General features: G+C 47.8%; 1 protein-coding gene and 3 long non-coding RNA genes across 6 annotated transcripts in view; 3 read left to right on the top strand and 1 right to left on the bottom strand.

The window, feature by feature from the left end:
• LOC108286620 overlaps positions 1 to 17,151 on the top strand; it is a 41,299-nt gene extending 24,148 nt beyond the window's left edge. For 2 of the 3 annotated variants that reach the window (XR_005196330.1, XR_005196331.1), the window contains 2 exons: positions 16,223 to 16,387; positions 16,524 to 17,151. This is a non-coding gene — a long non-coding RNA (uncharacterized LOC108286620). Of the gene's footprint in view, positions 1 to 13,480; positions 14,405 to 16,222; positions 16,388 to 16,523 lie in introns of all 3 variants that reach the window. The other variant, XR_005196329.1, reaches the window with a different exon arrangement.
• The window catches only part of PARD6G (par-6 family cell polarity regulator gamma), an 86,662-nt gene that overhangs the window by 13,258 nt on the left and 49,446 nt on the right, over positions 1 to 23,958 (bottom strand). The gene's annotated exons all lie outside the window — the stretch shown is intronic.
• On the top strand, positions 189 to 13,470 carry LOC119467734. Its single transcript, XR_005196333.1, has 3 exons — positions 189 to 200; positions 540 to 544; positions 12,776 to 13,470. It is a non-coding gene; the product is annotated as an uncharacterized LOC119467734 (long non-coding RNA).
• Positions 8,466 to 12,080, top strand: LOC119467733. Its single transcript, XR_005196332.1, has 2 exons — positions 8,466 to 8,572; positions 9,505 to 12,080. It is a non-coding gene; the product is annotated as an uncharacterized LOC119467733 (long non-coding RNA).

A 23,958-nucleotide genomic window follows, 5' to 3' on the forward strand; every position in this document is an offset into this window, starting at 1 on the left:
GCCAGAGACTTCAGCTGCCAGATCAGCATGGCCTGTTAGGGCCTTGTCTAGTCCCAGCTTGTCCATGGGTGGTTAAGACCAAATTCCCTCCCCATAATTAAACAACATGTAGACACATACAAAAAATACTGCAGAAGAACTACACTACTGGGTTAAAACACACGCCAGAACAAGATTTCATTTTTAAAGACAACATAAATGTTAACATTTAAAAAGTCTGCTACATAAGGTGAAAAACAAAACACGTTGTATATTAACAAGAAGTCTCAGAACTATTTGGTAGTTTTATCTTTTCCTCAAAACTTGAAACCCCAAGGCCTGTCTCCTTGTGGCATCTCCACAGACATGTTCTGCAACATGCGTCCTCAGGGGATTCTTCTGGGCTCACCTGGCCATGATTCCCAGCACAGAACAGCTCAAGACCACCGTCTGTCCCCCATCTACCAGAGCAAATCTATTTCCCACCAAGACCAGGACTGTCGGCTCTCAGTCATGAAGGGCGCCCAGGTTGATGAGGGAAGTGACAGCGCCTGCTCCAGGACCCGTGTGCATAGCAACAGGCAGCCTGCAGGGCGCATGCCAGAGGCCGGGGTCTGAGCACCACACACAGCGCTGCCCAGGTGGGTTCTGAACCCTCGCAGTAAAGGACAGCCTCAACCAATGAAACACCACACACTCAAAGACCTAGTTTCCAATTAAGAAGTGTTTTCTGTAACTTTAAGCAATGTTTTGTTTTCCACAAATATGGGAAAAAGGAACCCTATGGTGCATAATTCTTGACTTACTTTAGGGCGCTGTTCCTGGACACAGTGGACTCAAGTGTAACCAGGTCCAATCTGTGTACTTGCCTCTGGAATGTTCTGCCAACGCCCTTCCCCCAGCAAGAGGCTGTGGGCAGGGAGAGGAGGATATTCTTGACCCTGACCCAGGAAGACAGACAGTAAAGGAATGAGCAGAATTGAGTTTAAATTTTCATTAGAAGTATTTAAGAAACATTGCATGTTGGTCCTGGTTCTCTATTATTTCTCTCTATTAAAAATACCACCCCAAGTAATCTATACTCACTACAGAAAAACTGGAAGTAAAAATAATTCAAAAATCCCCGAAGCCATAACTCACTCTTAGGTTACTGTAGTCAATATTTGCTGTGTCTTCCCCAGCAAGCTCGGATCACCTCAGGAAAGAAGACTTGGCCATGCCCACTGCCCTCCCTCCAAGCCCTCCTCCTGTGGCATTCCTGGTTGGGCAGTGCTGCCTTTTAGGAGGTCACTCTGGGTGGGGGTTTCCACTCCTGGGAAGTTTCTGCAACAAAAACCTTCCCCCAGTTCACGTGGGGCCAGCAGGGAGTGCCACAACAGTCCAGCAACAGATACCTGGTTGCTGACGTCACTGGCCCATGCTCATTCCCTGCGCATTTTGTTTAAAAAGATTTGAAAGAAAATTTATATAACATAAAATTAACCATTATAAAGTGTACAACTCAATAGTTTTGGTATACTCACAATATAGTGGAACGAACCACCACCACTAATTACAGAACATTTTCATCATCCTAAAAAGAAACCCCATACCTCCAGCCTGACACCATTAATCTACTTTCTGTCTCGATGGACTTTCCTGTCCTGGACGCTTCATATACATGGAATCTTACAACATATGGCTTGTGTCTGGCTTTCTTTCACTTAGTACCATGTTTTCAAGGTTCATCCACATTGTATAAGGAATTCAGTATTCCACTGAGTTGATATACCACATTTATTCATCCACTGATTTAATTTGGGTTGTTTCTAGTTTTGGGCTATTGTGAATAATGCCATTGTGAACATTAATGTACATTTGATATGTGCATTTATGTACACCGTTATGTAGATTTGATAAAGGGGGAAGAATTACAGCGTGGTTTGGATGTTTAGTCTGGGCTTTGCAGAGAAGCAGAACTAAGTTTTCATGTGGACATATGTTTTCCTTTCTGCTGGATCTATACTACCTAGGGGTAAAACTGCTGGGTCATATGGTAACTGTATGTCCAACTTTTTGAGGAACTGCCAGACTGTTTTCTACAGCAGTTTAAACATTTTGTATTTCCATTAGCAGTGTCTGAGGGTTATGATTTCTCTACATTCTTGAAAATACTTGTTTTTGTCTGTCATTATCAGCCATCACAGTGGGTGTGAAGTGGTGTCTTACTGCAGTTTCGGTTTGCATTTCCCTGATGACTGGTGATGAGAATCTTTTCATGTGCTTATTGACCACTTGGGTATCTTTTTTGGAGAGAGGTCTATTCAGATCCTTTGCCCATTTTCAATTGAGTTGTCTTTTTTTTTTTTTAAATACAGTCTCGATCTGTTTTTCAAGCTGGAATGCAGTGAGGTGATCACTGCAACTTCTGCCTTCCAGACTCGGGCCATTCTCGTGCCTCAGCCTCCTGAGGCTGGGATTATAGGTGCTTACCACCACACTTGGCTAATTTTCGCATTTTTAGTAGTGACTTGGTTTTGTCATGTTGGCTAGGCTGGTCTCAAACTCCTGACTTCAAGTGGATCTGCCTGCCTTGTTCTCCCAAAATGCTGGGATTACAGGCCTGTGCCACCATGCCTGGCTGGGCTGTCTTTTCTATTGCCATGAGTATTCTTTACATATTCTGAATATGAGTCTCTTATAAGAAACATGACTTACAAATGCTTTCTTCCATTTTGTGACGGAGTTCTGTTCATTTTCTCAATAGTGTTCATTGATATACAACAGGTTTTAATTTTGATGAAGTCCAACTTACCTAATTTCTCTTTTTTGCTTGTGCTTTTGGTGTTGTATTTAAGAAATCATTGCCTAATTCAAAGTCACATCCCTGTGCCATTTTAAGTAAAGTAGCAAATAACATTATCTGTTGCTCTGGTAAAAACAAGCAAACAAAAAACCAGAAACATATGTGTCATCATATGCTTGGGGCCGGGCTTATGAGAACATTTCCATCGGCCTTGGAGAAGAGAGTCCTGAATACCAGGCACTATTAGAAGTTGTCCATAACCAGCATGATATAAAAGTGAACAAACCAACTATCCAATGTAGAAATTAAGTTGTTTAAGGAGTTTAAATTAAGGAGTTTAATTTTAAATTAAGGAGTTTAATTTCTTAAACTCCAATTTAAGAAATTAAGTACCATCATGTTTAGCCACCAGGTTCCCAACATCATGAGCGTGTGATGCATAGCAGGAAGCATGTGGTTTGGGGCTGCGGAAAAAGTTTATCACGGAGGACAAAGACAAGACTCAGAACTACAAGGGCAGGGGTCATGGCCAGACACCAAACCAACCTGCTTGGAAAGGGGCAAGCCAGCTGGGCGTGGTGGCTCATGCCTGTAATCTCAGCACTTTGGGAGGCTGAAGTGAGTGGGTCATTTGAAGTCAGGAGTTTGAGAGCAGCTTGGCTACCATGGTGAGACCTCATCTCTACTAAAAATGCAAAAATCAGCTGGGTATGGTGGCACACGCCTGTAATCCCAGCTACTTGGGAGGCTGAGGGAGGAGAATCGCTTGAATCCAGCAGGTGGAGGTTTCAGTGAGCCGAGATTGAGCCACTGCACTCCAGTCTTAAAAAAAAAAAAAAAAAAAAAAAGGGCAAACCCTGGGGAGACACCACCTAGAAAGGGGGAAGAAGGCAAACACTGATGCTGTTCTTTTTTTCTGTTAATTGAGTTTCTTCAAACAATGGCTCTTTCCTAAAAACCCCTCAAAGTAAAAATAAAGCAAACTCAGACACACTTTTCTCTGCCAAAAGGTAATGGTGCCTCAGTTAGAGGTGGCCCCAGAACTGCTCCCCAGCGAGTTTGCTAAGCCCCCTTCAAAGCACACGGCTATTGCCTCACAGAAGCCACTGTGTTGTTAGTCCTGGGGCAGTTTCCAGGTCACAACAGGTCACTAATGCCCAAATTTCCTTGGTTTTGTGGCTTTAGGATGCAGGGAAAGGCAGTCAGTCTGTAGAGTCAGGGAAGCTTAGCCTAATCCCAGAGCCAGCATCTACTGCCCAGACCAGTTCTGAGCTCAGTGTTAATATCTATAAAATGGGATGCCCCACCCTCACTCCCACAGGGCTGCTGTAAAACCCCAAGGCTGTGCCTAGAGCCCTCACCTTCTGCACTGCAGGAAGTTCACAGCAAGCCTATTCTTTCCAGGCCCTGCATCCCACCAGGTCCACGAACCAAGGGCTGACATGGGGGATGAGCTCTCACCTCCTCAGGAAAGTCCCAGAGGCTCCATAAAACTTTTCCACCCATTTCCTCCTTGGTCTTCCCAGACCTTGAGGCCAATGACAACTTCCTTTGACAGAGCGGGGAACTGAGGCTGGAGGCCAGTAGGTGACAGCAGGGTGACAGACAACTCCTGGGCTCAAGGTATCCTCTAATCTCAGCCTCCCAAAGTGCTGGAATTGCAGGCATGAGCCACCGCGCCTGCCCACAAGTGCTTTTAATCAAGTTTTCCACTATGTCCACCTGGAGGAACCCGACACACTGAGAAAGGACTGATGGATGCAGCCCACATTTCATTTATACTCAGGGGTAACAGCAGGACCCAGGTGCCCTGACTCGTGCACTGCGTGATGCAGGAGGATAATCTCCCAAAGCCCACACCCCTTTGCCAAAGTAAAAAATGTTCATTGTAAAAACTCAGACACAATCTCTCATGCATTTGTCTGTTCATTCCTAACCAATGCTTGGGAGAGCACCCAACACAGGTGAGGCTTTCTCCCACATGCTGGGATCAGAAGACTAGACAGACTAGAGAAAATGGATTAAACAAAGCAGAAAGAAAATGCCCATAATCCTCCTTCCTAACACTCTAGTACACACTTCCCCAGACTATTTAGTGCAACTAACACATACTAGATAGGAAACGCACACTTTAATAATTGTTTTGTTGCATAAGTATGAACACAATGTGTGTCTTAGCTCCAGCTGCCATAAGAAAATACCCCAGATGGCACAGCTTAAAGTATACACATTTATTTCTCAAAGTTCTGAAGGCCAGAAAGTCCAGATCAAGGTCTGGCATGGTCAGTTTCTGGTGAGGGCTCTCTTCCTTGCTTACAGACAGCTGCCTTCTTCCTGTATCCCCACATGGCAGGGAGACAGATATCTCTGGTGCCTCCTCCTCTGCTTATGACACAATCTGATTAGGTCAGGGCTTCATCCTTATGATCTCATTTAACCTTCATTACCTCCTAAAGACCCCGTCTTCAGATACAGTCATACTGAGGGCTAGGACTTCAACATAAGAACCTGGGGTAACACGATTCTGTGCACTACAGACACTGTTTTATAACCGTTCTCTTGCTGAGCGTATCTGAGTCACGTTCTCTGTCAGGGCACATTCCTTGTTCCACCACTGCAGGGACACGCCTCTAACTATTCAGCCACTAGCAGGTAGGTGTGTGGGCTTTTGCCAAATGTTCACCATCACAAAATACCACCACAGTGAACAACCACACAGACCCGCCGCTGAGCTCCAGGGTGGTCACTTCCTAGATGCAGGACTGCTGTGTTTTACATTAGTGTTTTCTGAGGGACACTCTCAGGCTTGTTTCTGTGAGATTCTGCAGATGGTACCTCTAAATCCAAAACCTCCAAATGTCCACCAGTTCCAGTCACATTGGAGGTGAGTGCCTTGCTGGGATGTCATGCTGGTAAGAGGGTGGCAAGTCCTGAGGGGCTTCCTGGAGGAGATGGCTTCCAAAAGGGAGAACAGGCTGGCTGTACCCTGAGGGTCTGTGGTGCCGTGACCCAGAGGTGGAGGAGGACAGAGCTCCAAGAGCCAGGAAGAAGAGAAAGGTGGGGGTAGGGGGCAACTGATACTTCTTGAAACAGATAGAAATTCACATTGTTTCCCAGAAAGTATCAGTGGTATAGAGAAGCACATTAAAGAGGAAGGAATAACATTATAAAATAGGAATTGGAGCAGGTAACTCAATCAGGTTTAAAGTATGCACATGTGCTCTTAATCAAGTATTCCCTTATGTCTCTACCTGAAAGGACTCAACTCACTAAGAAAAGACTGATGGACACATCCCATGTTTACTTTACACTCAGAATATATACATAATTTTCAAAACCAGTACCTCTTTATTTCAACTCCAGACCTAATGTCCAAGTAAATGCCAGCTTACAATGTATACTTCCTACTCTCTTCAAAATTAAAAACAGAACAAATGCCCTGGAGCCACCACACAGCAGCTGGTCCTGGGTCTCAGCTTCTACTCAGGCCTCAGCCTCAAGAGAAGGGCAGGCGATAGTTAATGTTGGTCAGGGTAGGGAGAAGGGTACAGTATGCTGTGGAAGGGGGTGGAGGCAAACATTTCTGTGTGGAATTGGAAGGGAAAAATGGGAACAAATAAAAGTACAAACCAGCCTTAAAGAAAGCCTCCCCCACATTGCCTGCCGTGCAGCCAAGGCCAAGCTCCCAACAGGACAAATAGCACACTAAAGTGGAAAAATGCTCCCCCCGGTACCACAGCGGTCACAGGCAAAACAGGATCTATGTAAACAGCCCTTCACGATCCTTAAAAAACAAACAGGACACACACACACACACACACACACACACACACACACACACACACACGATAAATTGCAGTCCAGGTGGGGAGTGTGCACACACATCCGCATGGGATAAGTCAGTCCAAATGGCAGTGTCCACACACGCGCACATGGGATAAATCACAGTCCAAATGGGAAGCACACACAGAGATACACACACACACACGATAAATCGCAATCCAAATGGGAAGCACACACACATGCGTGAGCACACACCTACATAAGTTACATCCCAAATGGGAAGCACACATATACATATACACATAAACATGCATGCACACAAACACAAGATAAATCACAGTCCAAATGGAAAGCACACACACACGTACATACACTCGTACGCACACACACACACATACACAGGATAGCCCAAATGGGAAGCACACACAGAGATACACACACACACACGATAAATCGCAATCCAAATGGGAAGCACACACACATGCGTGAGCACACACCTACATAAGTTACATCCCAAATGGGAAGCACACATATACATATACACATAAACATGCATGCACACAAACACAAGATAAATCACAGTCCAAATGGAAAGCACACACACACGTACATACACTCGTACGCACACACACACACATACACAGGATAGCCCAAATGGGAAGTACATACAGAGATACACACACACACACACACAGGATAAATCGCAATCCAAGTGGGAAGCACAAACACATGCATGAGCACACACCCACGGGATAAATCACACCCAAATGGGAAGCACACATACACATATACACACATGCACACAAACACAGAATAAATCACAGTCCAAATGGAAGGTTCACACACACACACAAGTACACGCACACATACACACGCACACACATATGCAGGATGGATAGCCCAAATGGGAAGCACATATAGAGATATACACGCAAACACACACACACACACACACACACACACACACACACACAGAATAAATCACAGTTCAAATGGGAAGCACACACACATACATGCAAACAGACACGTGCATGCATGCACACACACACACAAAAATCACAACTCAAATGGGAAGCACATACACATGGGATACATAGCCCAAATGGGAAGCACACACAGAGATGTACACACAAACACACACTCACACAAACACAGGATAATCACAGTCGAAATGGGAAGCAGACACACATGCACACAAACACACACATGGGATAAATCAGTCCAAATGGGAAGCACACACATGCACATACATGTGCACACACGGGATAAATCACAGCCCAAATGGAAAGCACACACAGATATACACACACACACAGACACACACACATACACAGGGTAAATCACAGCCCAAAGGGGAGGCACACACAAACAGGATAAATCACAGTCCAAATTGGAAGCACGCACACGTGCACATACACAGGGGATAAATTGCAGTCCAAGTGGTAAGCGCACATACACAAATGGGAAGCACACACACACACACACATGTGCACACACATGGGATAAATGGCCCAAATGGGAAGCACACACATATACACACAAACACACAGGATAAATCACAGTCCAAATGGGAAGCACATACACATGTACATGCACACACATACATGCACAAACACGTGAGATAAACTGCAGTCCAAATGGAAAGTGCATGCACACACATGCATGTGCACACACATGCATGGATAAATCGGCAGTCCAAATGGGAAGTACAGACATACGCACACGTGCATGTGCACACACACCCACCACACATGCATGAAATAAATTGCAGTCCGAATGAGAAGCACATGCACACAAACCTGCACAAGATAATCACATTCCAAATGGGAAGCACGTGTGTGCGTACACGCACACACACGCGCGTGCACATGCACACACACGCGCGCGCGCACACACATGTATGGAATAATCGTGATCCAGCAAGACCACATATTGCCTCAGACAAGAAACTTTCTTTCTGTGCTTGATTCTTCCAGATACAGCTGTGTCTTGCTCCTAAGATCCACCCAGCACACGAGAGTACAGGTGAGATGGGGAGACCTGCATTGCATCCCCATGTCTGTCCCAGTGGAGATATCATTGGAAAAGCTGCATTGATCTCTATAAAAATCTCAAACACCTGCTCCCAGTAGGTTCAGTGTTGCACCCTAGGAGGAGAACAGGTCTGACTCCTCAAGGAGATGCCTCTGGCCCAGGCTTTGTAAACTTGTGCCTTCCAGCCAGACTCCTCCAGACCTCAGTGTCTGCGGTTGCTGGGCTGAGGGGAGCCCCATTCCTTCACTGGCAATTCCTGCTCCCGGCTGTATCTGCCCTTCCAACAGTGTCTTCCCTCAGGAAAGGCAGAATCCTCCAGCCTTCTGTGCCTGCATGCTGAGAACCCACAGAGAGGAGCATCCCTGAAGAAACCCAGCTTGCAGCCATCCTCCTTCAAGCCCATTTCCAGTGTCCAGTCTGGCTTTTTGGTCATTTTTGCTTTAGGGATGCCTCCAACCACAGCACTTCAGTAAAGCCATGTCCCAGCCCCCAGACTCCCTAGCAATGCTAGTTCTTGCCCCAGATGTTTCCTGCTAGGATGGGAGAGTGGAGCTCACAGAGTATGAAGGAGTGCTATCTTCATATGGCATAGCATCTTTATCTACAGAACACACAAGGCATAAAACAGATGTCCACAAATCTGTGCAGATGGACACATGCCGACAGCATGGCAAGGTTGCCTCTCTTAGCCCTGCCCCATCACTTCCTCCCGGGTATAGGAACAGGTCAGCCCAAAACAGCATGAAGGTTTCAAGTCAGTGGCTCCTATTCCAGGGAGCGAGTGAGAAAGGAAGAGCAGGAGACAGGCAGAAGAGCCTATCAGGCCGGTGGCGTCCTGCAGGGAGACAGAGAAGAACACGCTAGAGCCCAGGGAGAGCACTAACCGCCACTGACAATTTCCCATTTCATACAGTGTTTTTCAGAGGCCACGAAGAGAAGGAGCTTGTCACAAAGCGCCAATGGGAACTGACTGCCCAACCCCGAGACCTACCAATGCACCAGCTGGTGAGCACCAGAGGCTGGCCCAGTGCCCACAGCCAAGCTCACATGGTGTGGCCCATGGTGCCTTCACAGGAAGGGCCTGAGGGCTGGCTGCAGTCAGTTTTTTTTTTTTTTTTTTTCTTCAAACTAGAGGGGAACATTTTTCCTTGGTAATCCCCTGGTGCTGAAGTCACTCAGGTGAGCCTCGGTGAAAAGGCCTCAGACACTCAGCAAGGCCCAGGGAGGATGAGCTCATTTCTGGCAGCCGGGCTGGCATGCCCCAGACTGCAGCAACATGCTCTCCCGCCCATGCCTGCTCCTGTGCCAGGGCGTGTCCTGCCATCAGCAGGCCACTGGCCCCCAAATCCACCACAGATGGCCAACGGGATGTCTGTGACATGCCAGTGCCTCCTCCCACCCAGGAGGCTTGCTTCAGGGTCCCCTACTGGCCTAGACCCACGTGAAATCAGCTGTTCCATGCAAAGACATGCAGAACCAAGAGGAGAGGTGCAGGTAAGTTATTAGGAGCACGGGTTCCACAATGGTGTGGCCTTGCTACTGCCCCTGGCTGCTGTTTGTGCCTTCTGGACAGCGACTTCAACTCCTCCTCAGTTAACGAGCACAGTGGCAGATCCCCATGCCATGGGTTCCATGCATGGCAGTCACCATCACCACACTAAGTCCAAGAGCAAGAACTCTGCCAAGACACTATATCATCAAAAGCAAATGGTTTGGGTAATGCAAACTCCAAAGTGAACCTAAAGTTTATGCTTTGGTTAGGAATACAGTGGTCAAAGAACTGAAGCCATATGAAGGTGCCGTGAGCATGCTGCCTGACTCATCTCAGAGGGGCTCCTGGCTGCCAGGAGCTATGCTGTAGCTGGTCTCACCTCTGTCAAGGGAGGCAGAGCCTGATGGGAGTGCCCCACTGTGCCTCAGAATGAAAGTTCACTGGTCTGCAGAGAGGACGGAAAGGGGGAAGCTAAATGTCCTGTGGAAAAGTGGTATAGAGGCCTGGCTGGGCAAACCAGGCCCTGAGCTCACTCCTGGTGATATACTCTCAGCAGCCCAAGTGGCAGAGGGGGCAAGGAGTGCCTGCTACCTGAGGCCTCTGCTTGGGAATTTCCCAGCAGGAGAGCCAGGCTGGGGCTGGCAGGCAAGGACACGCAGTTGGGAGGGGTGCAGCCGGCAGCACCTGGGAATGCAGCACCATGCTTACAGAGACTCCACATTGCACTGGAGGAGGCTCTGCTCCACGGTGTATGCCCTCCAGGCATCACAGGGGCCCTCCCAGGACCAACCCAGCCAGTGTCAGGGGTCCTCGCTCTCTGCCAGCTGGGTCACACTGCGGCCCCTGGGTGTTTTCAGAATGCCAATCACATTCTCAAGCTTAACTGTCTCTATGGCACTTTAGTGGTGAATGGCAGGGCTGCTCGCCATTCCCTGGAGGAAGTAAGCCTGACGGCAGTTCCCACCAATAAGCTTGGCATAGGCATCACATGCTCCTGGGTCCCCCCTTGTATAAGCTTTGTGGGGGGCCAGACGTCCACCTGCAGGTCCAGCCGTTCCTCATCACAACAGACAGCCCACCACAGGGACAGCCACAACTTAGCTCCATGGTTCTGCTCCCAGTGACATGTGGTGAATGTCTGGAGACATTCTAGTTGTCACAAGTTGGGGGACACTCCTGGTATCTAGATGGCAGAGGCCAGGAGCACCAATAAACAGCTCTCCATTTACAGATGCCCCAGGAAAGAAATGTCCAGCCCAGAAGGTCAGCCGTGCTGAGGGTAAGAACCCTGGCCTCACATGCACGTTTCCAGCAGGTTGGAAGGCGGTTCCTACAGAGTCAGGCTGTTCAAAGGCCTGAATCTCATTTGCAGTCTTGACATTAGAACATGGGCTGCAACTGGAGAAGGGAGATAAAGCCAAAGGGAAGATTTTTGCAAAACAAGCTGCAGATGAGCATGGAGAAGAGCAGAGCCACACACACGGAGTGGAAAAGTACACTGATCTTCCCAGTGGCTCTAAAGCAACAACCAAAAGACAAAAAACCACCAGCATCCGTCTTCTTCCTTTACAGCCAGACAAATCTCCCTGGCTCTAATGGGTTTCAGGCAGAGATGGTTTCCTGAGGGTAGTGCCAGTCAGAATGGGTGGGGCAGGCCCCGGAGCTCTAATGGCCCCAAGCTGAGTTTCCCATGGCTTAGCACATGGTCCTGCGTGTGGCACGCACAGCCCCAGCTTGTGCACTGTGTGGTCGTACTCTCTCCAAGTACTCTCTGCCTAGGAGCCTGCTCCATCCTGCTTCATTAGTCTCTGAAGCTGAGAGAATCCCCTTGTTTGTTTCTGCAGACATTCGCTTGGCTTTAGCACTCACTGCTCCCCAGACCACAAAGGTATATGGGTTTAGTAAAACCCGTCATAATGATTTTTCTCTATCAAAAACAGCCCTAACAATTTTTATACAACTTTTAAATAAAAAAAAATGGAAAACACAATAAATAAATCCTCTAAATAAAGCAGTGGTATAAAGTTTAAATTCCCCAAGTCAGAAGTCAGCTGGATGTCCCCGTCTGAGAGCACATGACATACAACGAAAGCACATGGACAGGCACAACCCAAAATTATAATTCCAGCATCCTGTGTGCAGTGATGATCACCTGCTAAACGCACTTTAACTCTTGTTTCTACAAACTTTCTTTTTACACATATGTTAGCAGTCAAAGAGTTCTGTTTTTCTTGGTCCTTTTTATTGTCCAAACTGGAGGAAATTAAGAACCCACCCCAATGCATTTGCCTCTAATGTGAAAAAGAAACACTAGGGCTTCAACCAGACGAGGGGCATTTATGAAAACCCACAGCTAAGGTCACACTCAATGCCAAACACTGGGCACCTCCAACTAAGGTCAGGAACAAGACAAGGGTGTCCGCTCTTATCCCTTTTAGCCTAGGCGCCTGTCATATGGCAACTCTGTTTGAGCCTCTGAGGAACTCCCAGCCTGCACTGAATCCACGTGATCTCACAGAGTCATACGTGAGTATTCACGGCAGCATCATTCATGGTGGCCAAGAGGTGGAAACAACCCCAATGTCCATCAACTGATGAACAGATGAACACAGTGTGGTCTGTCCATACAGTGGGGTCTTATTCAGCCACAAGCAAGAGAGGGGCACTGAAACAGGCCATGACATGGATGAGCCACACCACAGATGACACAAATGATCCACTGCATGAATGATCCATGACGTGAATAAGCCATAACACAGATAACACCACAGATGAGCCACTAAAGCATCCGAGTGAGCCACTCACTCACACTGAGTGAGAGAAGCAAGGCACACAGACCATGGACTGTATAATTCCTTTCATGTGAAATTTCCAGAACAGGAAAATCGAGAGAGACAGAAAGCAGGTTAGAGGTTCCAGGGGCTGGGGGTTGGGGAGATGGAGAAAGACTACTTAACAGGCACAGAGACTTCTTTTTGGGGTGATGAAAATGTCCTAAAATGGACTATGGCATTGGCTGCACAACTCTGAACACACTAAGAAACACTGGATTGGACAAGTTAAATGGCTGGATGCTGAACTATGTCTCAATAAAGCTAAAGAATAAGATGGCTCCTTCCAGCTTTGCAGGAACCTAACTGCTAGTCCCACAAACTTGCCCTCCTAATTGTTGCAACCTTGAATGCCTTCCTAAGAATGAGAGATTTGTGAGAGAGCCTAACCTTTTCCCTGCTTTTAATCTACTCTCCTTCAGCAAATTAGACTAAAATCTACATTAATGAATTACGATCTGAAATTTTTTCCTTTCCTATATCACCTAAGGGGAGTTACCAGCATGCTCCTTGCTATATCATGGGTGCCTTCATATATTCTGCTCTTTAAGGGGGTTACTTTTTGCCATTTCTCAGGATGAGGGCCTCGCCAGTGCAGGGGACAGGTTGCCACCAGGAGGCAACGGACGGCTGCACGGGCTGGTCCAGACTGCAATGGGGACAGAGCCCGGAGAGTGTGGCCTGGGAAGCCTGTGCAGGCCACACTGTGCAGACGCTGGGGCGGTGTCATGAACCACAATGAACTGACTTAGGACACATTTCTCAACACAGTGGCCAGACATTTTTGTTTTTTCTTCTTCTGACAACTTTGGGTTGCTTCCATTTTTGTCACAAACATGGAGTTTTCAGTCATCCCAGACAGTTCTGCCCTGGCTTCTGTGCAGTACTTCACAGCTTTGCAGAGAGACGAAGCAGTACGTGGAGAATGAACTCCAACCCCTGTCTGCCCATTTTCAGCCCATGGCAAGGCAGAAGGAAGAGTGACAAGAAGAGCCAGCAACTCGCCACAGCTGCGGGGCACTATAATGCACAGGCCCTTGCTTCTAGGTGCCCTCGGTGATTTGCCAAAGTTGTTTCAGTAACTCTACAGCACCTTCATCAGAGAGCAACTAGATGAAAATAAACCAGGAGAAATTAAAGGAGCACATTTAGAACTGACTCAAGTCCGGAATGGACTATCAGGAAAAAAAGATCAGTTTTTTGGTCCCTCGGAATCCACGGTTTTAGGAAAGTTCTGTCACCCTGGCAGCTCTGAGGGCCGCAGTCTTCAGGCCTAAGCCTCCACCACTGCCTGCTCCCTAGTGTCCACTCAGCCTGCTGACCACCTGACTCTGCCTCCCCGTCCTGCATGGCTGTGGACACTAGGCCTCCTTCCACATGGAGACACATCTAAGCGGCAGCGGCTCTGCCCCGACTGCCACTGAACAGCTCAGGAGTCACATCTAAGTCACATCAAGATCTAATGAGACAACAACCTGTCTGCTGGAGCAGCGGAAGGAGGTGAAAGCCACTGGTGGGAACACAGACAAAACCAGATGACTCTACCAGGCTTATCCCCAGGGATACTTTCTCAGCTTGACTGTGGCGACAGACTCCCAGTGGGAACCAGCAGTGCACTGAGGATGGGTTGGGCTCAGACAGTGCCTAACCCTGCAGCTGTGCGAGGCAACCCCTTTATCCTCCAGGGTTTGCCTTGGGCTGTAGTCATGCCGCTGGAGGGTAACTGCTCTTTCTGAGATGTTGTTAGAAAATCATGCAGCCTACAACTAACCGAAACATCTTGTACTCTCTAGGTTCTCAGCCTGGTTATTTTCCAGTACAATACTGCACACACTGACCTTGCCTAGTGGGTCAGTGTGATGTGCCTTGCTGGGAGGAGTGGATCATTCCCTCAAGCATACAGGTGGCACACTCACAGGGTCTCTCACATATCTTCAGAAGGTGATTTAATTTTTTTTTTTTTTAGAGGCAAAGTCTTACTCTGTTGCCCAGGCTAGATGTGAACTCCTGGGCTCAAGCCAACTTCCTGCCTCAGCCTCCTGAGTAGTTGGGACTACAGGCACCATCATACCTGCCTCAGCTTTAATGTATTAAGAAGTAATTTTAAAATTAATATGAATGAAATTAACTTTTATTGTCTTTCCTATCTAGTTAAATTTGGAGACAACATCACCTGAATGTCACACAACCTACATGAAATTATTCCAGGCACATGACCAGCAGCCCTGGAACACAAGGGACACACATATGTTCACACCTTCACACACACATGCACCATCATACACGCATGCACGCTCCCACGCATACACCCCTATACACGCATGCACCCCCCACACAAATACACCCTCACACATGCCCTCACACATGCTCGCACACCCTCACACACTCATGCACCCACACACATACACATGCTTACACCCTCATACATGCTCGCACACCCTCACATAAACTCACGCACGTGCATGCACCCTCACATACACCGTCATATGCACCCCCACACACGCATGCACCCTCACACACATGCACCTCTCACACATGCACCCCTCACACACCCTCACATACATGAATCTTCAAACGTATGCACTCACACATGCATGTACCCTCACATGTATTAAGCACTCACACTCCTCATACACGTGTGCATCCACACATGCATACACCCTCACACATGCTTGCATACACTCACACGCTCACATGCCCTCAGACACACACCCTCACACACACATGCACCTACACACACCCTCACACATGCTTGCCCTCACACATGCATACACCTCAACACATGCTCACACACCCTCACATACACCCTCACACACACCTGCACCCTCACACAGGCGTATACCCTAACACATACACCCTCACACACACAAGCATCCTCACACACGCACACCCCCTCACATGTGCTTGCACACCCTGAAACATGCATACACCCTCACACACACATATACCCTCACACATGCACCTTACACATGCATACACCCTCATGCATACACACACGTGCTCACATACCCTCACACATGCATACACCCTCACATGCATGCACCCTCACACGTGCACGCACACACAGCCCTTGCACACCCCCCCAAAGGATGTACACACACACAACTCTGTGCACACGCAGACTCATAGCTGCTGCTCTCAGTTGATGTGATAATTGAGGGGTACACATGATCTCATGTGATATGCAAGCAAGTGCTAATAATCAGCATTTTGTCTGTAGCTGCTGTTCCTCCAGTTTTAAAAGTAACATAAAATTTTACCCTCTGCTCTTCAAATCTGCGTGCTAACCAGTATCTTCTCATCTTTTCTGGTCTTCAGAACCACTTTAAGAAATCAAGGAAGATGTGTGTGTGAGAACTGTAGTGAAAAAATAATAAAATCAAGGAAGAATCCACTAAGAGTTACTCTAATGGCCTGATGCCAGTGGGGCTGCTCCCAAGGACATGGAGCTGCCTGCTTCGACCTGTTCTCTGGTCCTGGAAGGTCAATGTCCTGCTTTGCATGACTGAGGGAATGGCGCACATGGGGGGGTGCTGTCAGGTTCTCCCCAGCAGACTCCCTCCTAGTAAGAAATACTCTTGGTACACTAGGCTGAACTGTTTCTCACATTTTGCTTCAGAGTAGACAGAGCTATGTCCCTCAGGCTAGACATAAGGCATATGTGTGAGAAGGATTCTACCAACTGTGGACACGTGACCAATGCGAGCTTCAGCAAGAGGGACACACAGCATCCACAAAGCAGCCCTCAGTACAGCTGGGCTGCTCCGGTTAGATTTAGTTGTGAATCACCACAACTCAGGCATTGTGGGAGAGTCATGAGGAACAGAGGAGACTCCGGCCCCTTCCCTCTTGGTGTGTATGGGCCCCCTATCCACCTCCTGGCTCTCCCATGCTGTACCCACATCACCTACTGTGGGAGCAGCACCTGTCTTCACTTGTGGGCTTCATCCCGGCCCATGGATGACCACTGCGGACTTGTAAGATGCTCTGCAGGGTCAGGCATGGTTCCGAGCGATTGCCACATATGTTCTGAGAAATGCATCATTAGGTGACTGGTTGTTATGCAAACATCCTAGAGCACACCCTGGCTACCTGGAGTAGCCCACTGCTCTGCGACCACACACCCACACAGTGTGTTACTGTGCTGAATATACTCTAGGCAACTGTGACACAATGGTGGCTGTGTATCTAAATACTTCTAAACATGGACTAGGTGCAGTAAAAACAAAATCTTATGGGACAACTACTGCCTATGTGGCTGTCATTGACGGAAATGTTATGTGTTGCATGACTATACTCAATATTAGAAGTGAGATGCCTTGGACACAGTAATATCCCTCTCATTTTATAGTATTTCTAGCCCTCCTCAGTCTCTGCTACAGTTTAATTAGATACAATTTTGTTTAATTATGTGACCCTTCTCAGGGCCCATGGCTGGCCCCACCCTGGCCTCTCCTAAGGCCCTGGAGGTGGCCTTATCTCACTGTCTGCATTAGGGACTCAGATTCAAAGAGTGAACTTACATGGGTGTCTTGGGGAACAGAGACTTGGATTCCAGTGCTAGTGTCTCTTCCAACAAGGACGCTTTCTTGAGGAGCACAGATGGTCCTGGGCACCTCCTCGGGGTGCCTTCCATCTGCAATTCCTGTCCTGGGCAGCAGAAGTTTTGATGGCCCAAAACCTGGCAGGACCCTCCAGTAATGAACAACAGAAAGAGATCCCTGCTGCTTCGCAGCCCACTAACCTGTGCAGGTACCTGAACTTGACTGTGCCAGCACAACCACCGCAGCCCTCTTCAGATGCCCAGTTGACCAGAGGAAGGGTCTCTCCATTTCCCCACCTATTGCTCTTGAGCTTTTATGATGAAGGAAAAAGAGAGGAAACATGGGCCCCTAATTTCCTACACCGATGCAGGGCAGGGTTCACATGGCCTCTCAGGGGTCTGCGTCTCAGGAGACGGGCAGCTCCTTGGCCAGTTGCCCTGGCCTGGATGGCTAGGGTAGAGCAAGTGCCAGGCACTTGGGAGAAACCAGCCCATGGGATGGCCTTGCAGGGAAGTCAGGCAGGCGCAATCCCTATCATTTCCCCATGTTCATGAGGGTGGTGTGGACTTGCTGGGGCACCTGAACACAAGAGTGACCTCAGGTGTGAGTGCGGACATGGGAAAAAATAGCGCCCATCCCATCAGAGGCAGCAGGGCAGGCGTTGCCCAGCCTGGGCTGCCTGTCACGCTCTGGGGCAGAGAACCCAGTTCTGGGGGCTGTCCACGTGTCACTTCCACCCCAGATCTGGATTCATGGCCTGGTTGTGATTCACCCTGTATTTATACAACACTACAGCGTTAGCAAAGAGCACAACTGTAATTGAAACAACCAAAAATAACCATTGGCAGAAAAGCCCATATTTAGAAAAGACCTCCTTCAGCAATTCCCATGGCCAGCATTCAAGACCAAATTTTGCCAGCACATCAAACCAACGGTTTTCTTCTTTTCAAAGGATATCTCGGAAGCCCAAGAAAGAAGAGGCCTGGGGCATGTCAATGTGGTCCTCCTTGGATTGGCCACTGGTCCCTTCCTAACTCAACCAAGGGCCACTGCCCTACGCCAGCTGTGGGACCGTATCTCTAGATGATAAGCTGAGTCCTACACAAACACAAAGTAAGCTCTTTCTAGCAGAGGACACTAGGCAGTTGCTCCTGGGGCTCCTCAAGGGGCCAGCCTGAAATACCAATGGGCAAAACACCCCTTTTCCTCCTAGTCTACCAAGAGGACTGCTAACTCCAGAGGTCGTGTCTCACCCACTAACACACACCACGTCAGAAGCCCACCAGGCCAGGTGGGTCACTCTAGCCCCACAGTCCTTCGTGTTGATCTCCCTGCCTGGCTCACAGACCCTTTAGACACAAACAGCTTCAAGCACGCCCCTGAGAGTCCCCTGTCAGTTGCTGGGGCTTTTCTTTCATCTCCAGATGAGACCATCCCTCTCCTTCCAGAGAGAAGGTCAAGCACCAAGCAGAACTCATCAGTTTTTAAACACCCAGATAGAGGCTCAAAGCCAAATGAAATACTATCAGAAAAACTTTTAAACAGCTGGCTTGAGATATCATGTAGGATATGATTTATTTACCAAAGAGCTCACTATCTTAAAGTGTACAATTCAGTGCTTTTTGGTATATTCAGGACTGTGCAACCACCACCACTGCCTAATTCTGGAACATTTCATCACCTCAAAAAGAAACCCCAAACCCATTAGTCACTCCCCATCCTCATCTCCTCATCCCAAGAATGAGACTTTCAATAGGTTCATAGATTATTCCAGAGTCTATTCATGCAACTTACAAGTAAAAGGGAACACAGATGCTTACTCTCTCCTTTTATTATACGGGTCATGTATCATACACACCATTCTGCCCCGTGTTTTCCACTTAATATCTTCAAGAGCCTGGATTTTAAAAAAGAAACAAGTCACCTTCCTGCCATTTCTCAGAAGCTGTCTAGTGTACCAGCAACAATCCAGGCTCATGTAGATGAACCCACAGGAGGCCAGGGGAGTGTCCTGAAGGCAGAGCCTCCTCGGACGGGCAAACTCTGGCAGGGCTGAGAGGGCTACTGTGTACATTGCTTCTCGTCCAGAGTTTGTTCCCAATAGGTGCTCTGTAGTCTAAGGAGGCGTCGCTTTAGGCCTCTGACCTGTGGCCCTGATGTGCTCAGGCCCATTTTTCCACCCCTGACCACCTGAACACACAGCTGCTTGTTCACCTGTAAGTCCAGCTGTGGGGAGGAGGCATGGAAGCAGGCCCAGACACAGATCCTGGTCTGTCATCTGATGGCCATGTGGCTCTGAAAAGTCACACAGCCTCTCTAGGACTCATTTTTGTCCTATATAAAAAGGGCAGCCACCCCTACCTCCGAGAGGAGGTATTGACGACCATGGACTTGAGGAGTGGAGGGCAGGTGGGCAGCTATTGGTATAAGATGGGCTTAGGAGGCCTACGGAAAGAATGCCTCTGACTCCTCTGTGAGGCCCTACAGCCCTCGGAATTCTTTCTTGGTCTCCAGGCAATAAAACAAAATCACAGTCCATGAGCAGGAAACAGAGCTCATTAAATCCCATCCTGCAACAACAGACCCAGAAGCTATTTGCCCAAATTCTCCGTGAAATGTGCAGGGTTTCTCCATCTCCCTCCACCTACAGCCCTGGGAACAACCCACCAGGGGCCAGGCATTCTGGAGGCTCCATTATACTCCTCTCATCTAACTACAAAACCACCACAGCAGCATCAGCATGTAAGAATTCACTGGCTCCATAACACTGGGTAGATGAGGATTTTAACAGTAACGAAGGGTAAAGCAGAAGTAATTTTAATTTCAGAAATGCCTGGCAATGGGCAGGAAGGTCAGTGAAGGCTTATTCAAGGGCTTTGTCAGCATATCCCAGGTATCTCTAGAGGATCCAGAGCTGAGCACCTGTCAACCTCAAACTGGCTACCTCCCTAGGACCTGCAGAAGAAAATAGTGGGGCAGCTCCCTGGCCACAGCCCAGGCCTGGGAGAGCTGCACAAAGTGATGCCTTTGTAGAATTCTTATTTTCTTTTTTTCCTCCTCTCTGTATGGTTCTTTGGGCTTTATCAACTCTGAGGAAAATCCCACTCAGATTGTGACAGGGTCATTACATTCTGAGTGCTGACCACAGCTCACCACCAGGAGCCCCTATGTATGTCCCTGGGCAATGATATGGAGACATAAATTTTCTGCCACAGATGATAGGTTGCAGGCAGCTCAGACATAGGAATTCCTTCTGGTTCTTTTATCTGCTCACAAGAAATTTTCTTGAAAAATATTTTAACCATTTAGGTTTTGGTCTATAAGAAAACCAAGTCTACAAGGGCCTAGGCCACAATTCAAATCTATTTGTCAGACACATAAGTGGAAGCCTTGGACTCAGTCCAGCCTGGTTTTTGGTTCCTCACCTGTAAAGAAGAAAGCTAGTTTGGATGACATTTAAAATTTCTTCAATTTCACATTCCTATGATTTTAACATAGCAGGAGACTCAGTGTTTATTAACTAAATGTTCTTAGACATATATATGTGATAATAAGGGTAGCCAGAAAGAATTATTTGTTGGGAAAACTGTTTAGGTTAGAAAAGACTTGTTCCAAGGTAGGGATTTATTTCCTAGTGCTAACAAACCAGCCTCCAAAGCCAAATCTGAAATTGGTCAAAGGTATCTAACTCTATCGTGATGATTCTGAACATCAAAAACGTGCTTTTTTCATGTTTTCAATGTACAAGAGGTCAGTGCTAACCACAGAAATAGTTTTCATTTGATTATTAAGGAGCCACTAAAAATCCTGGAGGTGTTGGGGTCAAAAGGCGGAGACTGCACATTCTCTACAAGACACGATATGATGGTGGCCCCTTTGTTCATTCCTGAGAAGCAAGAACATCAATGAATACTCTCCTTTGGTGGTCTCTGAGTCTGAACCCAAGGTAGGGCATACTGCAGGCAGAGGGGCCATCTGGCCTCAGCTCCAGATCAAGGGGGCCTTGTTTAGCTGCCACTTGGGAGCAGATCTGTTTTGGAGCCCTTAGTTGAGGCCTCAACTGAATGCCAGCTCTAACTGAAGCCACTGCCCAGTGGGAGCCCAGGTGACAGGGGAGAGCAGATGCTACAGGGGGAGCCTAAAGCTCCACAACTGCCTAGGTAGCCCTGGGGACCTGAGTGGGGCTGTCACAACACACTGAATGGTACACTGTACTTTGTAAGCCTCACAGTGGTCCAGAACACCAAAGACAAGGTAGGACAGATGGAAGAAGGATAAAAGTGAAAGAAAAGCACACCTAGCCTGGAGATGAGGGTCAACCAGTCCCAAATCTCCACTGTTCATCACCTCCTCCTTGCAGTCCCCACACCGTGGGCAGGGACCCTCCTGGCTTGCTGGCCGTGGTAGCTAGGCTGTCAGACCTCCCCTCACTCCTGTGTGGAGGGTGGAGTAGAGGTGTCTGCAGGGAAGCTGCTCTGCAGCAACGTCTGGTGGATGAAGCACCAACATGTCCAAGTCCTCCTGGCCCCTGCTGCCAACATGTAAACACAGCACAGAGGACTGACATCTCGAGAGAGAACTCGCTTTCCAGTTCAGCAAGGCCCCAAGCAGACGGTGACTCAGGCCTCTGAGCTGTGCTCTTTCCTAAGGAAACTTAACTCAGAGACTCACCCGAAACCCAAGAGGCACAGCCTCTCCTCAGCACCAATGCCGGTGCCACAGAAGTCTTGCTCCTGACTCCCGACATCCTTCTCACCCCAGGTCCTAGGAGCCTCTGGCCTGGGGTGTGGTCAGTGTACAGTAACTAGAAGGAGCAGCCAGGGGAGGAGGGTCAGCCTCACATCTGGCCTGGGGAAGAGTCCAGGAGGTCCCCAGAGACTTGACAACTCCATCAGCAAGGGAAAATTCTTTCATATGTGATTTGCTTTTTGAAAACGTACGATTCCTCACCCTTTGATCTGAAATTTCTAGCAAGACTATAGATACATCAGTTATAAACATGCCCAAAGACATTTTATAGAAATTTATACTTATAGGTACAGAGCTGTTTTCTGGAGTTTGACTTTTATGCAACAAAAAGACAAAATGCTTCAACAGGTACAGAGTTTCAGTTTGGGAAGGTTAAAACATTCTGGAGACAGATGGTGGCGACGTTTGTACAATGCTCCTAACGTACTTAATGCCCCAAACTATATACCTAAGGATTGTTAAAATAGTACAATCTATAGTACAAATGTTTTACCAGTATAAAAAGTAAGGCATTCACCTTTGATACTGGTTAACATCTTGGTGTTGACACTCTCCTCCACCCCAGCCACCCCCACCCCCCAAGCAAGTGGCTCTGAGTGGGACGCTGAGGAGTGCTGGCAGGAAGGTGGGAATGCCCAGCACCCCAGCCCTACAAACCACTACTGAGGAGTAAATGGCTCCAGCTCCAATGGCACCTCTCCCAACTCTGCGCGTATGTGTCAAGTGTTACAAAAACAGTCAGGGTTTCTGGGAGCCTGGGTACAGGTGGGATGTGCTGCACATGGTGACCTCCAGGCTGAATCATTTTCCAACAGGAGAGGATGGAAAGTACAGAGATATGGGGCAAAAACAGGAAAAGAAACTGCTGTGCAAGAGGAAATCCAAATCTTGCTTACGTTTCTGGAAAAGAAAAAAGTTCACAGTGGAAATTTTTATGTCTCTAGACTCCAAACTAGTATCATTTAAAAATGATATAGGTATATCATTTCTAAAATGAGCCACTTTTCATTAATGCACTACTGAATAGGGATTATCCTGGCCACAGAAAAACAACATGGCCTTAGTGTGACAGTGCCAGTAAATCAATCCTTGGTTCTGAGCACTGGCAAGCGAAATGTGAATTCATTATTTTGAGATGCATGCCTGTCACTACCTCTGCATCCTCTACATAAAGGTGCCAAATGAGCCCTAACTCATGGATATGTGAACTAGATTCACAATGTTTGACCTTTCTTGAAGCATCAGTGTCATCATGTGTAAAAGGAGGAAACTTGTACAACTTGGTTAATTGTGAGAGTCACATGATAATTTTAAAAATCCTTGGTTAACAGTAAAACATTAAATGTTTCTGAGAACATGCTAACTGTTCTCAGGCAGATGTTCATAAGCTTCAATGTGCATGAGCCTTGGACCTTCACTCCCCTGATAATCTTAGTTCTGTGGGGTAGGGGTGAGCTCTGGCCTTTGCATATTTCATAACCCTGGTTCCAAAATACTGGTGCAGGAGGACCCTATGCCACATGGGGAATTATTTCTAAGGATTTCTGAAGTAAAAGTGGTAACAGAGGTGAATTCTAGGAAGTAAAGGATGTTAACTGGATGAGAGACAGAAATAACTGAGGGGGGAAATGATACCCATGGGGACAGAGAAACCCACGTGTGAGGTGTCAGCATGAGGAGACCAGGGGCTCATGTGAGCCCCTCCGAGGGGCCGTTGTGCTACAGTGGAGACCTGACTAGAGGTGCCCCTCCTGGGCTCAC

The sequence above is a fragment of the Cebus imitator genome, unplaced genomic scaffold, assembly GCF_001604975.1.
Source record: "Cebus imitator isolate Cc_AM_T3 unplaced genomic scaffold, Cebus_imitator-1.0 Scaffold324, whole genome shotgun sequence".
NCBI lineage: Eukaryota > Metazoa > Chordata > Mammalia > Primates > Cebidae > Cebus > Cebus imitator.